Genomic DNA, 21,135 nt, shown 5'->3' with positions numbered 1-21,135 from the left:
AATATCAGCAGTCACTAAATCATCCTGTAATCAGCTCTCTGTGCAGATCCATCCATGCATGTTGAGAGCAGAGTCTTAGCATGGCCTGCCTGTGAACGCAACCCCCCCCCTCCCTTAGCCGACCCCATCTGTAGCCCATCTCCTTCTGCATTATCTGGAACCTATAAAACTCCTGAGCGGCACAAAAGAGTTAATGATTCCTTTTGTTTTGTGGAGGGGGGGACGGCGCACGGGCAAATGACAACAACAGATCCATCAAACTTAGCGGCGCTGGGCATATCAGCACTTTCTCTTCACCGCTGAAGTGCACATATTGCGCGCTGCCCTTCCCCCAGGAGTGGCAAGCGGACCGAGGGGACAGGGCAGCCCTTCGGTGGCCAGCCAGGACTTGATAAATGACTGGAGCAAACTTCCCTGTCGCCAGCCGGAGAGGAGCCCCCCTGCAGTGAGCTACATCATCCTAACAGCATTATTCTTTGTATGCTGTTTGTCGATAAAGCCACCCCCCCATGATTGGCGTGGTAACATGGGCAGGTTAATTGGAAGGCTGAACTGTGAAATGGCACGGGAAGTGCACAGATATTGTCCCCACACCATAACATATGAAGAGTGTGTATCTGTCTATCGATTACATGCTGGGTTCACGGCACCACCGTGAGCCACAGATGATTGGAGATGGGTGATAAATGCATGCGGGGGAAAATGTATGGACACTGGTGCCATGCAGGCGGACACTAGACAGAACACAGTTGAAGCTTTTGGGATATGTTAGTTTTATGTTTTTATATCTTAAAGTGGATATTCGCCCAAAATTGTCATTTGCTATTTTACTAATGACACTCTCAATCTATATGACTTTTTTTCTGCTCTTTTTTTATGCCCAAGGTCATTAAAGCTTCATTAAATATCATTAAAGTAGGACATGCTGTACGTTTTGTGCGTGTCTTTTGACAATCTGTAATTTGCATTACATAAATACAATAATTCACGTTATTCATAAAAAATCTGCTATTAGGTTTCTTAGTGAAAAGTATGGTTGTCTAAATTTGTGAATGAATCCTTCATTTGTGTCAAATTCGTGAATCAGCTGATTTGGTTCACAAAGCTGGTCTGACTGATTTGTTTAACAATTTTATTTATATTTTGCACAAAACTATTCTATAGCTCCATAATTCGAATATATAGAATACAACACAGTATGCAAGGAGTATGGTGGTATTTTAGTATAATTGAGATTTTATGTAATAAAAGTTTGTGTAATATTTTGTGTTTTTAAAACTCTTTGTTTTAATTAATATGATATATATAATATTTTTAATATGGTATTTAAAAATAATGCTGGTATATATTATATAGTTTGTTTCCGTGTAAGTTCAAACTTAATGAAAATTAGATGAGTGTGCCATATTTGCATGACTTTTTACCATATTTTTTTAAATGTTCTATTTTTATCTTCATTATATATTTTTTTTTCAGAAAGCATAATTTTTTGAAAGATGCTTAGATTTGGTTCATTAAAATGTCATTGATACATTAACATGAGAGAAAAGGAACATTTTCAGAAAGTAAGTCAAACAGTTTCAGAACAACGACAGATAGCACTGATGAAGACTTTTTCATTTCTGTGTGAACTGTCCCTTTAAAAACGAGTGTCTGAAACGCATTTCTTTGACTCTTCAAGACAATTTATCACAAGATCTATTGCATGTAAGACGGTGCTGAAAATGCATTTTCCCAAGGGCTTCACTGCATTTTGGAGCAGCACTAGTGTCAAAGAGGCATGGCAATGTTTTGTGTCTGGACTCTTACCTGTAGCAGCTCTCTTTAGACAGTGATCCTTTGCTTCAGGAGGCCTTTTGATCAGAGGGCCATGCCTAACATCAGATGAAGGACACTTGATACCAGACAGAGGAGGTAATATAACACAACGTCCTCCTCTAGAACTTTTGCTCCCTGTCTTGCGTGTCTGGCCACCCTGCTGCCTGATGCTATCAGCAAGAGAGAAAGACTGACAGTAGCCCGGTGCCAAAGGATAGGACATAGGCTTTTACAAAGCTTGACAGGGGTCAGGTATTTAGTTGCTGTGCATTTTTTCCCTTGAGAATTTCCCAGCCAGGGCGTAATATAAATTCGATAGCCTACACACGCATGTCATTTGGCTCGTGCTTGTGCGCTCGTTCATCTAAACATTTGTGTGTGCTGTATGTGTCCATGTGTCTGGCTGATCGGGTTTGTTTGTTTTCCTTTCCTTAACGTGTCTATCTGTTACACAAGTTATCTCTCTTCGCATAAATGAAGCATTACGTGGTCAAAGTGCAAGCATCTCGGCAGTGTGTTACTTCAATTACCTTCCCATCATTCCAGGTAGCACCATGATTCATTGTTTGGCTATCAAGAGTTTCATTAGTTTGATTCCTTATAGCCTAAATATATAGCTTATTAATTCTAAAATTAATTGCAAACTCGGAGTGACATTTTACAAGAAATGTTTAGCATAGCATGAATTATTACTTTGCTACATTTGATGGCATTTTGGCCTATATATTTGACTTAATTTTTGGGTGGCTGAAAAAATGAGCCCCTCACTTCATTTTTATGTGTTTGTTCACAAAAATAAACTTAAGGGTGGGCTTTTTATATAGACACCTGAAGTTGTATTTATTACTATATCATATTTGATGCACTATTGAAAAATAACAAAGTGTTTTTTGTTACATTTAAAAATAATTCAATGTAAGAATATAATTAGAATATATAATATATATATATATATATATATATATATATTTTTTTTTTTTTTATATTATTTATTTATTTATTTATTTTTATTTTTTTATTTTGTTGGTAATATTTTAAGGTGAACATTCACTGGACTAAAGCAACTTATTTTTGGATAAACTGTGTTAAAATGTGAGTATCAAAAAATTTTATTTTAGGATTTTCAGTAACATTTCCTTGTACATCTCTCAATTTCAATTTTGATTGATTTTCACATTATTGTGTTACATAATTTGCTTTCGCTCTGAAACCTACAGAGCTTAGATCATAAAACTAAAACATAAACATAAACATAAAACTTAAGCATACAGTATTTTAAAATAGACAGAATATATGGTTTAATGGCTCCGCAGTCTGTCTTTGAAATATTTTTTGGATGTTCACAGTGGGACGACAGACGAAACGCTTTGACTTTCAGATCAATGTTGTCGATGCAACTTCTGTCATCTTTCACTTCAGGACATAGTCAGATATCGTCAGCAGGACAACAATCAAAGCATCTTGCAGTAGCCTCGAGATCCATGTGTCCGCTTCATCTCCCGTGGTCTGCCCGTGTGAATGGGTGGAAGGCCCCAGCAGGCAGCGTTCTGGCCGCCTCCGCGCTTCCCGGGCCTCCTGGGGCCGGGTGAGTCTGCTTCCTCTCTGAGTGGATGAGACCGTCCCTCGCTGCACAGCGCTGGGGTCCAGATTGCTATACTGGGACAGTCTGGAGGTGGGCTATGGCACTCCAATTCATCTCCTGCTGTAGCTCAGCGACGAAAGCGCCTAGTGCCCACTTCTCATCTGTGGGAGCACTCAGGAAGATGGATTGGTTGGCCGGACCATCAGAGGAGGCAAAGCGTGTGGCTAAGAGCCTATGTAGCACGTGGCTGCTCTCATATGCAAGTTTGATGAAAGACATTCACAAACAGAGTCTGGGGAGCTTCTTCTGTATCAGATGTCTCAAAGTGGCGTACACTTTAGAGCAGGGGAAAGTATGAAAGCGGCACACGCTGGCACAAGCCATTCATCACTTGCTTTTCACTTTTATGGGGTGCTTCGAATATGCCGTTCAGCGGTGGCTTTCACTAGGTTGGAAATTAAGATGCTTCCTTAAGTCTGTTTCGGTGCCTTAGCACGTTCCACCTTGCTCGAGCCGCTGCTCATAATTACATGGGCATGTCCAGAAAGACAGACTAAATTACACACAGATATAAGATGAGGTGCTATCGGTAATATTCTTATGATGTTCCTATTAATCAGCTTGGCTGGTTTTTATCACAGTCCGCCCGGCCCACCGCTGGCCAGGCAATAATCAGAAATACATAAAGAAATTCCACTCGAGCCAGGACCCAGCTTTGTCTTATTATGGAATAAACCTTGTGGAAAATATCGGTTCATCCCCAGAAGCGGCTACAAATTGGTCCTGCGTGACACGCTTGGAATTTCCGCCGCATTCCATGACCTAAAACAAAAATGACATGAACATTGACAAATTTGACAAAGAAATTTGTGCAAAAAACAACCTCTATTTGGTCAGCCAAGCAGCAAATATGTCGGATGATATGCTTTATTAAGCAATCCATTTTTCAGCAATAGCGGTGCCATCTGCAAAGGTTAGCGTGCATCAGGCTACAGAAATTTCATCTGCCTCTCTGGGCCTCGGCAAACACTCCGGCACATTTTTCATGTACATACAATTTTGGATGCAAATAGAATACTTGATGAAAGGGATGACCTTCTGAAGTGACTCCTTGGCAGTAAGGTAGGACGGAACAGGCAGCAGGAACAGAATGAGTTACTGCCCTGGCTGATCCAGCAGCACTGTAATATATGACTACTGTTCACACACAGAGTGAAAGCTCACCCCCACCCCACTCTGCTACATCTCGTTTTGCTGTGCCTGGATAAAGAAACTTGGCACAACTTAAAGGTGATATTCTTACAGTTTTGCCTAAAGACCCACAGGAAAGTTTTTATACAGCCTTTTAAGGTCTTTTAAATGTCACGGCCATAAATAAATGTACATCGCATAGACTTAAATGAAAAGCATTATAAAATGCATAAACTATAGTTTCCAAATATGAAATAGCTATAGAAAATATACATTCATAAAATAAAACAAAAAGGAACGAAAAAGCTTTAATGTTGTTTAAAAAATTTCCCTCATGCTAACAAAGGCATTTATTTGTTAAAATAACAATAACAAATATTGTTGATGTAAATGGAAAGGACTGTTTCCTTATTTTTAAAATCATCCTGTGATGATTCAAAGTCATTACATCCAGTCATATAGATTAAATTGATATCTAATCGAATGGATATTTTGTGTGTACCATTTTTATATAAAAGCAGACTGCAGAAATAGTGTTGTATGCCATCTCTAGATTTGTAGAAGAGTTTGTAACAATATTTTATATGTAAGTCTGATATACTTATATTGCAATACCATGAAAATCTAATTCCTTAAAAACAGAATAATCTGAGCTATGCTGTCCACATTCATTTTTAACTATATATTCTGTATAGCTGTATACAAACAATTGCGTTTATTTTTTTCCTTTAGAGAAACAAACCTAAAGCCATACCAAAATGAACTTAGTTAAATCTCCTGTGTTATGAAAGACACAAAAATATATAAATAAAACTCTGCCGTGTCTAAAATATTTCCACCCATAAATTGGTTACCAAATCTAAGCACAGTTTTTTTTTGTCACTGATGATTGTGTCACCATGTAAGCAATGCTCTAGTCGCTCTGTCTTTGTTGTCGGAGGTTTAACAAATGGACAGTCAGACAGCTAGTGTTCCACTTACTCAGAGGTGTTGGTCTCATCTGTATTGTGGCTGGCAGCACAGTCATCTTCATTCTCTTTGTCCTTACTGAGGAAGGTGATCTATCAGACCACAGACATCATGGTGAATCTAGCTGGCCTCTGCCTTCTCCCATTTGAATTGAACACACAGTATTTTAGTGCTCTGCAAGCGTTCCTCTAACCAGGACAGGATTGAGAATGAGTGAGCTGTCCTTGGCTTGTATTACTGTCTCAATATGATTGAGCTCCTTTGCTGGAATTGAAGAAAGGATGAAAATTGAGGACTTGACTTTCTGAGCCATGTGTTTCAGTAGGAATCAGTAATCTCATTTCCATCTAGGTCATTTTACCCGTCTTTTATATTATGAGTAGTGAAGTGTTTCATAAAAACTTTATGGAGGATTTTAAGCCGACGTTACGAACAAGATTAGCTTTCTGAATGTATATAGTCTCATCTTCTGTGAGCACGAAACCATTAGGATCTCGTTTTATTACAACAGCTTCATTATTGTTTTTGTTGTTGTAATTTAAGAAGTCTTATGCACTGAGGATATTTAAAACACAGTTAAGACACAGTGGTTTAGTACTGATCAGGAACGTATGTTTTGTTCGTATTCCCAAACAGAGCAAGTTCTGGCAGTCTGAGTCTTGTAGGGGGATGATCACAGCCTGATAATTCGACTGACTAAGAAGTTCCTGCTTCAATGACTCTGTCCCACGGAGGGACGCGACTTCCAGACCCCTCAGATTGATTGTTTACTTGGGAGCTGAGGGAGAAGAGCATCTAGCGGTTTCCCAAGGTGAGCGTTTTTCCAAACACCTGCTGTTAAATAAGCGGGGCAGACCTCTGGCCGGCGCTCTCCGGCCAGGGGAATACACTGGCTTTGTCTCTGTGATGAAGGACTAGAGCTATTTATCCACCCCCCCGTCCGCTGGATGTGTCACCAGCGAGGTGCTTAGGCTTGAGTGTTATATATAGACTTCCTCAGCCTCTAAATAGAAATGAAATGGGATTGCCAGTGTTTTTGTTGGGCCAACATCGGCGGGAAAAAAATTAGAGATCCGTTCGCCGTGTATTTCATCACCTGCGAAGCCAATGAGGGAAAGCGCCTTGTGCCCGGCGACTGCAAACTGCGCCCAGGTTACTGCACGCTACAGTAGCCAAGAATGTGTGGCTCTGTAGATGATTAAATCAATACAATTTTGACAAGACATGTAGGAACATGCCTCTTTATTTTACGCAGTTCCTTCCCCACCGTCAGGGGGCATTTATCACCCAACCCCGGCGCCGTCATCTAATGGAGATTGTTCTTTAGTCTGCGCTTGATCGAGAGGCGGGATTATGATGCATGTCGATAGTTTGCTGAGATATTGACACAGGGACAAAGAGCACAGCCTGCAGCCGCTAGCCCGCCTATTCCCAACACACGGCAACATGCGCACACCGCCGTCGTGGAAGTATCCCCGGTGGATGATTCCCATTGATATCCCATTGATGAATCGGCCCAAGCGCCCGGGTGGCTGAAGGCGGTCGTTAAGACCCCCGCAAACTCATTCAGCTAGCGATTAACGCCGTAGAGGATCTCGTCTTTATTTACCCTGGCAGTTTTCTCAGTGTGCTCTCCCACACGACTCTCCCAACACGTCCTTGGGACCTTTATCGTGGGTTTCTCACAAAGGGTTAATGATAAAAGACAGCACGTGAGGGAACGAACGCAGAGGGATAATGAATATGAAAAAGGGGGGCTGCATTGGAAAGAGGAATGAGTTGGGGGGGAGCTAATGACAGGTGTAGCTGTAAATTCTTCATTCTGCATGGGCTGATGGGAAGCGCTCGGCTGTGCGCTCGCCTGTGACTTTACAACTAATCCTGTTTGTAAGTTATTATTTATCTTCAGCAAACTTTGTCAAACTTGGGCTTTGATTTTTTTTTTTTTCTCCTCCCTCCTCCGATTTCCCTCTTGTGGCTCGCTCTCGCACATGCTCCCCACATAATTTATGACTGCCTCTGGTCCTCATGACAGATTATTAAAAGTAGAATTAGTTTTTTGCGCTGGATTTTTCCACTGGGAATTGGGAAGGCAGTCCTCTCAGAGGAAGGTCTCTTACGAGGTCTCCATTACTAATAGAAGTTTTTTCCCTTTTTTTGATGGGGGTGAGAAGACTAATGATTTGAATTTACTGTAGCAGGCATCACGTGGTTGGAAAAGCATCAGCAGACGAGACAAGAGGTTAAGTTCTTCCCCGTAGAGAGCTTTATTGGATTGTTTAGCAGCAGAAGGATAATGTTTTTGTCAGAGAATGCCGGAGCGAGCTAGTCTGGCTACGGAGAGAAGAAAGATGAAGAGAGCGAAAAAAGACAGAGTGAGAGCCAGATATGGGGAGACAGAAAAGAGCTTCTCTCTTATGTGGGTGGTTTATAGATAGAGGGATAAAGAGACAAAGTGGAACCGAGACAATGTTGTTTTTTTGTAATGCAACTGGACAAACTCTGAGGTGCGAGTTGGAGATTTCCAAATGCGATCGATTTCCTCTTTTGTTCTTTTATTCTTTCTGTCATGCGCTCACATGCAAAAAAAAAAAAAAAAAAAAAGCAGGATAGATGGGCACACGCACACACACACACACACACACACACACACACACACACACACACACACACACACACACAAAGTGCTATTTCCATTCACCTGATGGCCGTTTGGAGCTTGTTCTCCCAGCATGCTACTGCAGCATGGGAACCAGAGGGGAGTCACAGCACAGCTGAGAGCCTCGGCTTAATCTTATGCATCATTAAGCACTCAGCGGCAAGCCAGCGCTGTTCATATACATCATCCACGCTTAATAAACATAATGATGACATAAGATGTAATTCTAGATGAATTTTCATTTTATAGGGAAATGGAGAATTCCTGTAGAAAGGAAAAGAAAGAAAAAAGTAAATTATCAGGGAAGTACAAAATAAATGATGTTTTTTTCAGCAAGATGAATAGCGGTGTTTGGGGTTTTAGAGCGGGAGAGGAGAGAGAGTGTGATGCAGGGATGAAGGGGCAGTGGAGGTTACTGGGAAAGGGGGGGGGTGGGCAATGGCCATTTGTACGTTTTAATCGCGGGAGCCTGATAGACAGGCTGAGGGAGTCGGTGTGGGACTCATCCATCACGAGCACTGAAAATCAGTAGTATGAGAGGTAGAGTTTCAGCTCGGGTCGCCTTACAGGGGAGGAAATAGGATTCTGATGAAAGTGTGAGGGGAGAGCGGCCCTAGACACTTGCCGGGTCGACCGGGGTCACCCAAAGGCAGAGGAGACCTGAGATTACCGCATCTGCTCAGAGAGCCGCCCAGCCCGGACAACTCTCTTGTAGCATGGCCCATGGCACAGCGATGAGCGGCATCCATGAATTAATGCAAAGAGGAGGGAGATGAATCGCCCTTTGAAATTAGTGAGCACTTTGAATTCCGACGGAGTGGGCCGGGCAAACTACTTCCCCTCTATCAGTGACTCTTGACACGGGTAGATAACGGCGCAGAACGAGCATCTACAAATCAAAGCGTAATTACGACTGCTGGCGTCCCATAAACGCTTTAGTCAAGATGGCCGCTCGGAGCTGTGCGCTGTTTGTACAGCTGTGTGAGCCCAAGCTTCAGATGTGGCAGAGAAGGAACGCCAGCAAGTGCACAGTTGCATGTCTGCCAAAAGGCTGAGGAAGTGGAATGCTCTGCTTCTGTCTAATGACTAACTAGAGCAGATCAGCTCCAATGCAACCTCCCCGATGCAGTACTGCAAAACACAAAAATGTGTTTTTTTCTTTGTTAATCAGGGTGATTTTTGTCTAATATTCATTCTTTATTTATTTATCTGAGGTACACTGACAAATCCTAAATTCTGAAAGCCTACAGCATAAATTATGTCTCTCTATCATACATAAAAGTGTGTGTTCTGTTTCAAATAAATGCTGCCCTTATGAATCTTTTATTCATTAAAGAATTCTGAAACAACTATCATGGTTTACAAAAAATAAAAAAGCAGCTCAACAGTTTTTTTAAAAAAATTTTTATAGCTTTGTTAATGAAAAGGCAACAAATTAGCATATTAGAATGATTTTTAAAGTATAATGTAACATTGAAGACTGGAGTAATAGTGTCTATAAATTCAGCTTTGCCATTTGCAAATTTGATTTTATAATCATTTTAAAATAATTTGTATAAAAAAATTGTGGTGCAATTGTGAGTTGAGAACTGTTTAGCACTCTTCTGTAGTGCCAGGACATGTAAACTTCCTGCCAATGTTCAACTGGATCTTTTCCCAGAATGCAAGTCCTTGTTAATGTGGGCATACAGAGTTCTCAGAATGTATGATTTATGTAAATCATGAATTTATACAAGTGCAAGAAAACAAAAGAAGTGAATGAACAAATAGCAAAGATTCTATGTAAAGGCAAGCTAACATCTTCCCCCTCGACCACTTATTTATTTAAAAATGATGCTTTCCGAGTTATACTGAACTGCATGTAAGTGACTCTTTCATGGTTCTAAGTTGATGTCATTATGTGAAGCACCTGTTATGGAACATCCTGACAGAATCCAGTAATCATCCAATGACCTTGTAACTCCTCTGTGCTGTGCTGTGTAACTCAGTGCTAATGGCTAAGCTTTTGATGTAATCTTGCGCTGATGAAGTATATAGCTGTTCCTGGCACCACTGGCATACTGCATCTTGTTTCTCCAACTATTAAAAGTGTCAGCGGTTGTCTTCTATTGCTTTTATATGCTGTTATTAACGACACAATGCTAACCGCCCAGAGTGTACATCTAATTAAAACTTCCAACGGTTACAGCGAGGAATGAATCCAAAAGATATGATATAATCATGGCAAATAATGTGTGGGTTTTTTTTTGCAATGCCTTTGGAGGTTGGGTTGTAATGTGTTATCTGTATTCATACTGTGGGTTGTGAACCCATTCAATGATTGTTATAGAGCGCTATAAAAGTTGTGAGTTCCTGTGGCAGGTTTTATTGCTACCGGCTCTCTTATTTCAAAGCCTCTTTTAATTTATTACATATTGTTTATTTGGGATTAAGGTTAACTTATTGTAACCCCCTATAACTAAACTTTGTAACTGTAGTGCACTACCAAACGATTAGCATAGCGCTAACATTGCCAAGGTCACAGGTTTGCTTCCTAGGGAGTACGTGAACTGATAAAACGTAGAACCTGGACACAGCGTAAGTCTCTTTTGAAAACAACAGGCCTCATGAGATCACAAGAAAATCTGAGAGCCATGTATATGTTTTCAGATGACTGTGATTTAGATGACAGTCTGTGGGGTGGTATAAATGTATCTTTCTGCCGTAATGCATTTTTGTCTGGTTGGTTCCTCCCTCTTTCATTCCTGCCCTTTGACACAGTCATCTCCCAGAAGCCAAGCCTGCTGGCCTGTATTCAAGCCCCCTGTCTTAACCTGAAGAATTATGTGTGCAGATAATTAGCTCTTATAGGTACACTTTCCATTTCTTCACTTCACTAAGCACATCATCTTCCTTCCCTCTTTATTGTTTGCTTTGCTTTGTCAGATCGATGTCTTGCTACTGCGTAAGTAGCAGTCATATCTAAAGCAACATAAATCACAACAAGGTTCCCTGTCGCACCAGTCAACGCGGTAGGGAGCGTCTTTTTTCCACGTGGCTCTCGGATCCGGGTTTGACTGCGCTCCGTGTCTGTCTGTGTGGCGCTGTGCTCACTGGTCTTTTGCCATGTAAAATGGAATGTGATTACACAGTGCTTCACTTTGGCTTTCAGAGGCTGTCAGAACATCAGGCATTTGTGTCAGATCCCTCTCCGCCCATCCCATAATATCCTCCTGCTCCCTTTGAGTCTGTTGAGGGGGAACTTATCAGATTATCCCCTATCAGGTGCCTTGGTGGGGAGAGGGTGGGCAGCATTTCTCCTGCCATTACTGCCAGCCCTGTGATCATGCCCCGCTAATGAATGCGCAAATGCAAATAGCCCTTCCCTGTAAAAGTTGACATTGTCTCCTGTGATAAATTTTCTGCTGAGGTAAGAGACAATTTAGAGTGGAATTACAAGCAGGCTCTTTGTCACTCTTCGGGTCCATTTACATCCGTAATTAGCTGTAATTCCACTGCACCCATTAGAGAGAGAGAGAGAGAGAGTCACCACTGAAACAGATAAGCAGTAAAAAGGGGCGAGAGAGAGGAAAAGAGAAGCGCCAGATCTCTTGATGCTTTGCACAGCGCCGTCAGCTGGTGATTTATATGCACCCCTATGCGCTTGTCGCCACGCCAATGGGTGTAAACATTGATTAGGAGCAGGAAATGAGGCACACACTTTGTCCTCTGTGTCAGGGTCTTTGGGTTGAGGATGAGGAAGGCTCATGGTCTTAATGTGTACAGTCCTCAACACCTGAGCGCATTTTAGAGGGTGGCGTTAGATACGCCTCTCAAGCATTACCCAAACAAACACATGACATTGTGCCACAGCGCTGCTTGAGTGACAAGCTCAGACTTGTCATTGAGTATCTTTCAGACCTGTGACACTCGCGCATGGGGGAGGCATAGTGCAAGCTTTTCCCCGCAAAACAAATGTGGATTGATGGAAAGCTTTGAGATGCACCAACGATTGCTTTGTTTTGTTCTACTGGTATGTTTTTAAACACATCTACGAGTGTCACCTGCTACGGGAGGCCAAATTAATGCAGGACCCCAGTGTGTTGCCATGTATTTTCCCCTGCAGTGCACAAGGGGCCAAATAATCCGCGAAAAGGTCAAGGTGCACGTCTCCTTCCCTACTTCTTCACCCCTATCTAATGAAAGTGTTTCCTGCACTGAGTGTGTTTGTACAACATCTATCTCAGCCTATCCCCCAAATCCTGTCATTACAAAGCTTAAGTGTTTCCTGAACCTTCTCTCATAATCCATTAGTAACAACAAAAAAAAAATCTTAGCAAACTCGGTAAACCGCAATGATGGAAAAGCTAATTTGAAATTGTAGCCTGCCAAACTTTTTTTTTTTATATGTAATATTTATAATAATAATAATAATAATAATAATAATAATAATAATAATAATAATAATCTAATCTCCACTTTTGCAGGCATTAAAACAATACACGGTTTTGTATTCTAAATTTGATTTGTTTTACTGATATTATTGTAAAGCACTTTATTACTCTTTGTCTGGGAAAGGTGCTATAATTTATAAATACATTTTACTTAGTTCTGAATTAAGTAGTTCATGTAAATAATAGGGATAGCAGCCCCTGATCAAAATAAAACAACGCATAATGGGTGGATAACCCAGTTCATTAATTTGCTAAAAAAATATTTTTTCAATTGTGCGTTTACATAAAATGAATCCAACGTTCGAATCAATGAATTCAAACGCTGCATGTAAGAGAAAACCATTCAGAACGAATCGATTCAATAGAATGATTTTGATATTTTGGATGAACTAATTCACTAGAATGAATCGCATGGTTATTAGAATGAATCCTAAATTCCAATGAATCGGTCTTTGGGAGAAATAGAGGACAGTGGAAGTAAACGCGTTGAAACAGTTCTCCTCGTCCATCGCAACATGGCGTAGAACGACTGTCGTTAGGAAATGGTGCCGATTCAGATAAGTTGACCTAGTTTCTTTTACTAACCTTGGGAGCAACGAGGCTACAATGTATGGTGACGTTATTTGCCTATTGATTGATGTAAACATTGGAATAAACAATGATAATAATAAATGAAAAATGAAGTTTATGTGTTTGTTAATGCATTGGATGTAAGAAAAAAACGCGTCCCAGTTACCCGACTTCAACCTGTAGCCTATATTTATACTCTTGATACCGTTTTGGATATAGGCCTACCTCAAAACCAGGTCGTGTTCGTTCACAAGCTGCAAGCGCTGTAGAACTGCTTCTTTGCTGACATGCGAACGATATAACTATGAATATTCTGTTCTTTCGTTTTGAAAAACCGATGCAGACGATTCACCTCGCGAATGAACTGTCGCACACTATTTTGCAAGCCCTTATTAGCGATCATTCTCAAATCGTTACTTCTGAGTCTAAATAATATTTTATCGCGCTGTAAAGGTGACCTAATTTGTTAAAGTAACTTGTTAGCTGGATTAGCTACACCAGGCTACTTAAAAGCAGATGGCTTATATTAACAATATAACGAAAGCCTTAAGTTTGTAGCGTTGCTACCGTTGGTTACCTAAAACTGGTAAACAGTGACCACTTTTTTCCTCTTTCCCAGGTCATTAATGACCTGTTAAACAATGCCCTTTCATTGACCGTTTATTTGACCTCCAGTTGAGAGCCGTACCTGAGTGCTTTTGTAATGCCATCTTCCAGTGAGCTCTAATGAGGCCCATTGTGATGTCTAATTGTCTAGCAGACATTTAACACATCAAATATCGTTTGCTTGGATTCATTAACTATAATGAAGGAATCCACACTCCTAGATTCACCATTTAAAGCGTCATGTATGCCCAGCTCTGCTTTGTTGATGGCAGCAGTTCCCCTCGCTTCTCTCTCTCTCTCTTTTTTTTTCCTCCAGTGCTGTTTCAATCCCTATGTACCTTCTGGTCTGTTACCCTGGTGCTGTAAAACATAGATGCCTGAATTGTGCATTAGGGCACCATGATTACATCCATCAATCATGTCAGAGAATTTGGAAATGATGGTTTAATGTACCTTTTTAACTACATGTAACTTTGTTGCTGCCTCTGTACATATTTTTTGCCATCGATATGAAATGCGCGAGAAGGAAGGGTGGAAAAGAGAGCAAAAACCCATTGTGTTTTTTCCCTGTCATTAAGCTGTGCCTGGGAGATGATGTGGAAGCCGTATGTGGTCCAGGGGAAGTATTTATGGCCCTGCTTGAATCTGGTTGGGCTTCGCTGATAGCTGAGATAATGGGAGCGAATGGGATGCAGCGAGCTGTTCTAATGGCACCAACAAGACATGGGAACAGCCAGGATAAATAAATGTTAGCCATTTTCTCTACTCCACGCCATTTGCATGTTCTATCATTAAAGCAGCTTAAATAGTTCCGATAATAGAATAATAATAAAAGTACCGGTTGCATTTAAAAAGGGGAAAGCAGGTCTTTAAATTTTCCTAATGCATTTAATGCAAAGGCTCGTGTTTCAGTTGAATAGTGGAGTCGTGTTCGGTTGAAGATAGCGGGAGCTTTAATTTTAATTTGTTTTAATTCTGACACTTATGCTCCAGTGGCTTTTCTTGTGAAATGGGGATGAATACAAACAAGATTTCACTTCATTAAACAGCAACAAACTGTACGGAAATTGCACTTACTTATGGAAATGGATTTTAAGCATGCAAAGCATTACTTGCTCGGTCTACGCTGAAATTTGAAAAACATTACAGGGTGAGCCTATTAGCTCTGACAGAGTTGAGCACAATTACTGAATGGGGGGGATCAAGGTACAGCTAAACCCATGGTGATAAAAAGTGACAAGCTATTAGGAAAGTATATTGACCTTAAAAAGCACTTAATTTAATAAACCGCAGTTTGCACAGGTGGCATTACTCTGAGACTGGCATTGGAAAAGACAATGATTGAAATATCACTATTTTATAGAGGTGTATTTTAGGATTTTGATGTTAAGTATAAATAATTTGTGCACTTTACAGCTGTAATATTAATGGTGAATCCAACCTGTCATACACAATTTAAACTCGTAGCATTTGAGGTCATCCTATTTGAATGACCATAATTCTTTTTTTTTGTTTATATTCACTAAATGTAGTTGTATAGTATAAATGTAGTATATATAGCTACTGATTATATAGTTATCCGTGCTATTATTTACTGGCACTGTTAATCATGAATTGTAAATATATCAAATAATATAACAATTCATACTGACCACTGACCAAATAAAATTATTATTTTTTTCCCCTCCCCATTGATGAAGTGGTATTTGAATTTAAAGTATATAATGCTCTGACAACCATGGTTTTAGTTTTTTTTTTTTATTCCCTGCTTGAAAGACTTATTCTGAGCTATTTATTTAATAGTGACAATTTGCCAGTTATTGTCAGCACTTGTGGAGTCAAGATAACTGCCTTTCAGTAATAGCGTAAAAAAAAGCTAAAAAGAAAGAAGCGAAATCTGAAAATTTGGCTTGGTCACTTCAGAGCCTTCGTTTACATCTCAATGTTATCTACATTTTCAGTATCTGTTGGAGTGAACTGGAGTTAGCTGGACTGTTTACAATGGACTTTTCTTCTGTTTCCTGAAACGGCATTCAAAGGTAAGTGCTTTTTGTCAACCTGGCTATTTTGCTAAAAGAAATGCCAGTAATATAAAAATATAAGGGGCCTTAAAATTTATATTTTCATACCTAATACTTAAACAATTCCCTATTTAACCGTTTTTGAGGTGTTGGCATTGTATGTAAATATGTAAATGTTTGTGCGTGTGTGTTTGAGACAAATTATTGCATTGTTGTATAAAAGAAATAGAGAAAGAAATAGGAAAAAAAAGAAATAGATCTCATAAATGTAATAAATGCACATTTTATTATATAATTAATTCTTATGATCACCGAGGCAGGTCTTCGGGGTAAACCTATTAACATACTACATTTTTAACTTCCTTTGTACCTCACCAACCTTAATGCGCCATCCTCCTTCAGCTCGCTTTTAGAGTTGAATGATCTCAGGGAGGTCCAACATGACTTCCCCGATCCTTTGAGATGTTAGCAGACAAGGATAAAGGAGTCCCCTCGCTCTTTTTTTTTTTTTTTTTTTTTTTTTTTTTTCCTCCTCTCATGTCATCTTGTGCTCGGTCTAATCTCCCGAGCATTTGAGGCCAGAATGCCGCTTGAAGTGAATAGAAACTTCAGCCTTATTGTTTATGTGCTTCTCAGTGTGACCGCTCTTTGTGTCCCCCACCTTGTTTTGTTTTTCATGCTACTTAACAGTGACATTGAATACCATGTGTGTTTATCTGTCTTCAGTGCGTTAATCTGTTTGCATTACTGCTGGTATTCTGGTAGTCCCATTATATATTAGAAAAGCAATTATCACTTCATTAAACATCGAAGGTGTTAACACAAGTCATAAGACTAAGCCATCTGTTGAATTATCTTCTCTGTGTCCTCTTGATGCCATCCACTAAACAACGCTTCTCACCAATTAAGGTTATACTTGGTAATTTAACTTTGAAAATGGGAAGTGTTCTGTTACCCCTCTAATAATAGCAATGCATATGGCGGTTATTTAGACTTTTTAATGAGAGAGATGGCCCCTTCAATTTGTCTTTGAGATCCGGAAAAGGCAGATTGGAGCCCGAGGACTCAATTCACCTGAGCATATGTTAGAATCCGAGGGGTTTTTTTGCATGCGGTGGCAGACGTTATAACATTTTGGCCTATTTCTGTAATCTGCTGTGGGATTGTATGACAGAATGATTTCACTCTTTTTTTTTTCCAGTTACATTTGTCGCTCTTGAAGCATTGTGTTATTATTGTAAAGGTCAGATATTTGCATGATGGTAATATTTAATGCAATGTATCAGAGTAACCAGGTCGGGTGATGTATTTTGTGAGGCATTTATATTGCCAGAGTTATTTGCTGTTTTCCAAAGCCTTTTAGAAAATATATCCTTATCGGGAATCGTCACACGTGATCGCTGTGAAATATAGTCCTTTAGTACTTAATTTGAAGTGCGGCACTGATATGTCAAAGAGCCTGTCATCAACTTAACCTCATCTTACTCTGTAAAATCAATAAATCAGTGCTGTAATTGGGCTGCTTTAACATGTTTTCTGTTTTGAATCACATGCTGGGGTAATTTGAAACTGAGCAGTCATAAGCTAACATCTTGAATTATGTGACATTTAGGCATCTTCAGCCTCTTAAATCTGAGACGAAGGCATTAAGACAGATAAACGCATCTAAAAATCAACTGGATTTAAAGCTAAATGCTTATTTTTCATGCCTCCAGTTCATTTAGTTTAACACATTCTATCCAGTCGGAGCTGTCTGTATTCGAGATGTTTTTAACGCTGATGCGAACAAGATTTGTACCACTTTAGTTTTAAAGATGATGTTATCGCTTTAGCTGTGCATATCTTACTGATTTAGAGATTTAACGGCTTAATACCACCTACCTTATCCTGATAAGCGAAGGATACATTTGGCTAGGAATACCAGCATAAGAACACCTTAAAAAAAAAAAAAAAAATTTTTACAACAAAATCAGTTTTATATAATATTATTTCATATTTGAATACAAAACAAAATCAATATAAATGAGTTATCTTTTGTATATTAGGCATTTGTATTCAATTGTTTGGTTTAAAAAAGAGGCTGGTTATGTAAAAAATAGAAAGAAATATGTTTTTACGGCTACGATTTGAATGGAAAGAGAATTATCATAATCAAGTACAGATTTTCAGTCAAGCGTTTCCTTTTAACATTCATTTTTCTTGTTTCCGTTTTGAAGAAAAGCGACTGTATACCACCTCTGACTGGGATGGAAAGGTTTTCTCTCAGCATCTTGCCATGTGTGAGTGTGTATTGACAGCTCAGATGGGAAGCTGGCAGAGGAAATGGCCTCATTTGTTTCCTATGGCTCAGTAATGGCAAATCACCTCTTAGGGGCAGTCAATTGACAGACTCCAATCCTAGTGCGCAAACATCCATGAGGATTTTATTGGCTTCCTCTTCAACTCCTCCACCTAATGTGGTTAGCCCAATGAGGCCCAAAAGTTGTAAAGGTATTACAGAAAAAAATCAATCACCTGCTGTCCAGGCGAGTTCTGTTTTGGGATGAATCGTTTAAATGAGGACATCAGTCAGACTTGTTGTGTTACGTTTATTCTAGTTACGAAAAGAGACGTTTTGTCAGTTTGCCAGGATTTCGCATTTTTAATACAGCCGTAAGATGAATTTTTAAAATCCGTTTAAAAGTACACAACAGTTCATGGCATTAATCATTCTCTCTTTAGCTCTAGCGGAAAGAGAGAGAGAGAGAGAGAGAAAAAAAGAAAGTTTTCCCCAAAATCTTCTGCGTCGTCTTAATGAACAGGTGTCTACATAACACAGCCCACCTCACAGATGGCTATATAATTAGCATTCATTATGGCAGCCTCTCCAAGGCCAAGATCTGTGTGGCCAAGAAGACTTGCTAACCTTCTCACCTTCAAGCAGACCCTTCCCTGTGGGAGACTGACACTTCTTTTTTTCTGAGCTCGGACGAGATTGGGGGGCCCCGTTCATAAGGTGTCATTTTGATGCTTGAGCATTACTGAGACATGAATTTAAATTCCAAGGAGGTGAAGGTCTCCTTGAGAGATTTTAAACCATTGGGAATTTCCCCAAAATCCAAACTAATTGCATATTTTGTTCTGTGTGGTTTTTTTTTTGTTTTTTTTTGTTTTTTTTCTTCTTCACGATGCTTCAGCCATTTAGCTGCATTTGAACATATTACGATCTGCATAATACAATTTAAATAGCACTTTAATAAATTGTATGTAGCGTTAATAAAATATATAGTATTCTTTATCCCATTTATACCGGAACAGTGCATTCATGCGAGGCTTCGCCGTATCTCCCAGAGCTTAAAACAATACAGTTTACTCCTGTAGTCACGGTTGTGGCAGTAGCGGTCAGGTCATTCCACGAGCATGTCAGCTTTCATGCCTGACTGCTTCTGTTGTGGGGCGAGGGGGGTGGGCCAGAGAGCAGGGAGCACGAGTAGGCCTGTAATTTTCTCCACTTAGAAATGAATTCCATCTAATCTCATTTCACCATGTCAAACGGCACTGTGACATGCTGTTTTCCTCAGTAACATTTGGTTATGCTGCAGCAGTCGACTGCCCTCCTGATGCAGCCTGACACCCTCTGGTTATTAAAAACTGTTTGCACTTTGCGATATTGTATGATGTGGGTTAAATGCAGAGCAATAGAGAGACTAAATAAACCCTCTCTGTTTTTTAGTTTCGTCAGCTGATGTCTTGTGCCGCTAGCTTGTCTCTGCTTTGAGGTTAGGTTGCCTGTCACTGGGAAATACAGTTAATGGCTAATCCATCTTGTTTTTCAGGTGTTGCGACCCTTTGGCCTTACCTTTTTCTTTTTTTATTTATTAAAAGCTTTTTATTATAGATTCTCTCTATTATAGAATCATTATAGTAGCTGCAAAAATACTGACCCTTAATATTAAAATAATAATATTTGAAATTCTTTTATTAATGCTTTTAAACAGCTGTTTTAATTGATTTCAGTAATAGCGTGTTTTGTTTTCATGTTTACATTTAAAAATTTATTTGATTTGATTTATTATTTATTTTGTTCTATCTTGACAAGGACTCCCTGGAAAGGTTAAATAAATACATAAAATGAATTCTATTCTATTCTATTCTGTTCTGTTCTATTCATTTTATCAGGTTTCATAATTTTTTCATTTACTTTTTTTCTCCTCTACTGCAGTTTTCTTTTTCATTCAAAAAAAAAATAGTTTATCGTCTGCTTATGCCTTTATATGATTAGTGTAAATTTAAATGGTAATTTACTTTATGTATTATAATTTTATTGGTATTTATTAGTATTTGTATTCTTGTTTATTTTTCACCTGCTCCTAATTATTAATTGTTGTTTTTATAGTACATACATATTTTATAATAATAATAAGAAGAAGAAGAAAAAAAAGGCTTTTCTTTGTGCAGTGTACATTTAGAAACAAAATATTATAAATTTAGCAGCAAATATTAAAAGCATAATCTCTCTTCCACAGTGTGTGTGACACACACACACACACACACACAGATGCTTTCCCCTCACCTTACAATAAAGAAGTGCGCATTTAGGAGATGGAGTTGCAGACTCTGAGTTATTTGCAGGGGTAATGTATTATTCTGTTCAAGTAATGATCAGGTAGTGTTAGATGAATGCGAGGTGTTCAGCTCCATTACTGGCCGCACATCAGTGAGGCATTATTACATTATCGCTGCTCCTTAGCAGGAGATTGGCTGTGTGACCAGGTTCTGAATACACTCATAGTGCTCGGGCTGGCATAAATTGCAGATTGGCTCATTGCTTTCAATGATAAAAAGTAAGAATTGCTAGTAAAAAGAACATGGACTCAGGCTGCTCCTCAGCTGTTTGTCAACTGAAGATGTCGGTGCATTAGAAGGAGGGATGTTAAACAGTTGCAGAGATTTTCAGATAGATCAAGAAATCTGCCGTTGGGCATTCTCGCTGCTCTAAAAGGAAAATCTTATATACTTTTTTTTTCATTTGGTGTTGAAATGAAAGGCACTATGAGCATCAAGAAGCATATTTGATATATTAAGATATATCCATGATACATTGCATAAAGAATTTGACAAACGCTATATAAAATTAATATTTTTCTTATTAATATATATATTTTTTCAACACATTTGGATTACTTGCTTATAGCTTTTATTTACTTATTCTTAGCCTGGCACCCTAGACCCTTGATGATCCTTGGGAGGGAAGGAAATCATTAAAACAAATTAGACTGTAAACATTCTAAGGAGCATTTGTCTTAG

General features: G+C 39.3%; 1 long non-coding RNA gene across 1 annotated transcript; it reads right to left on the bottom strand.

The window, feature by feature from the left end:
• Nucleotides 1-3,115: 3,115 nt before the first annotated feature.
• Nucleotides 3,116-13,574, bottom strand: LOC122357062. The gene is made up of 3 exons (XR_006252420.1): nt 13,448-13,574; nt 8,262-8,483; nt 3,116-4,222 (listed from the first exon to the last, which is right to left on the bottom strand). It is a non-coding gene; the product is annotated as an uncharacterized LOC122357062 (long non-coding RNA).
• Between the last annotated feature and the right edge of the window lie 7,561 nt (nt 13,575-21,135).

This window comes from Puntigrus tetrazona, chromosome 13, assembly GCF_018831695.1.
Source record: "Puntigrus tetrazona isolate hp1 chromosome 13, ASM1883169v1, whole genome shotgun sequence".
NCBI lineage: Eukaryota > Metazoa > Chordata > Actinopteri > Cypriniformes > Cyprinidae > Puntigrus > Puntigrus tetrazona.
The sequence above is the reverse complement of the archived record's forward strand: the minus strand, read 5'-3'. Positions and strand labels throughout refer to the sequence as shown.